Source organism: Bubalus kerabau, chromosome 1 (assembly GCF_029407905.1).
Source record: "Bubalus kerabau isolate K-KA32 ecotype Philippines breed swamp buffalo chromosome 1, PCC_UOA_SB_1v2, whole genome shotgun sequence".
Taxonomy (NCBI): Eukaryota; Metazoa; Chordata; class Mammalia; order Artiodactyla; family Bovidae; genus Bubalus; species Bubalus kerabau.
Window position 1 is genome coordinate 62,889,379 of NC_073624.1, and position 1,505 is coordinate 62,890,883.

The 1,505-nt window shown below is 35.1% G+C and overlaps 1 pseudogene; it reads left to right on the forward strand.

The window, feature by feature from the left end:
- On the forward strand, window positions 1-946 carry LOC129641524 (olfactory receptor 6C1-like; annotated as a pseudogene).
- Window positions 947-1,505: the final 559 nt, after the last annotated feature.

Below are 1,505 nucleotides of genomic sequence, written 5' to 3' on the forward strand. Positions count from 1 at the left end.
ATGAGAAACTACACAGAAATAACAGAATTTATCCTCCTGGGACTGTTGGACAACCCACAACTTCAGGTTGTGATCTTTGTCTTTCTGCTCATCACCTACATGCTCAGCATCACTGGGAACTTGACCATTATCACCCTGACCCTGTTGGATATCTACCTACAGACCCCCATGTATTTCTTCCTCAGGATTTTCTCCACATTGGAAGTTTCATTCACAGCTGTCACTATTCCCAAGTTCTTGGCCACCATTATTACAGGAGATAAAACCATCTCTTTTAATGATTGTATGATTCAGTTATTTTTTTACGTTTTCTTGGGAGTCACTGAGATTTACCTTCTGGTTGCCATGTCCTATGACCGCTACATTGCCATCTGCAAACCACTGCATTACATGACCATTATGAATCACAGAGTCTGCACTCTGCTTGTCTTGGTCTCTTGGCTGACTTCATTCTTAATTATATTCCCATTACCCATGTTCTTCATACAGCTTGATTACTGTAAGTCCAATGTTATCAACCATTTTATTTGTGATTATTTCCCTTTATTATACCTTTCTTTTTCAGACATCAAATTTCTAGAGATACTGGTGTTTTCCTGTGCTGTTTATTCTATTGTTCACTTTAGCATTAATAATTCTGTCCTACACATATATCATCAAAACAATTTTGAGGATCCCTTCTACCACTCAGAGGACAAAGGCCTTTTCCACATGTTCGTCCCACATGATTGTCATCTCCATCTCTTATGGCAGCTGCATTTCCATGTATGTGAATCCATCTGCAAAAGACAGGGTCTCTTTGAGCAAGGGAGTAGCTGTGCTAAATATCTCAGTAGCACCCATGCTGAACCCCTTTATCTACACTCTTAGAAATCAGCAAGGCAAGAGAGCCTTCATGGACATTGCAAGGAAGACTATGTTTTTTCTTAAGGAAATGAAAATATAAAAGTCCTGTTTCATGAATTAGAGGCATATGAATGAAGAGCAATTAAATTAAAATCCAGGTTTGTCAAAATTTATTAATATCCACACAGCCTCCCTAGATTCATTTTCATCATTTATATTTTTATTGTCAGCAGTTTACTAAGGATATTTGCATATGTGTATTTTATTTTTGCCATTTAAATTTGAACTCTTCATATATGTACATATATATACATATACATTTTTTTTCATTCCGATTGCAAACCTTCTCTCATGCACTTTTCCTAAGGTGAAATTTCAAAATGCAAGAGACAATAGCATTTTGTGATTTCACCAGAATTACTCTCTTCAGTAATTAAGTAAATATTGTATTATGTTTAACCTTATTTTTTATTACCACACAAGGATAATAAACATAATCTGACAGTCTCATTAGAACATTGCATATACTCTCCTTTTCATATTGTGGCCAATTTAGTAACTACATGAAAAACAGTACAACTTAAAAGAATAATGTAATTACACTTTCTTGAGAAATCAAATAACTTTTCTCATTAGTGAGTTTAACACTTTCTGGGCTG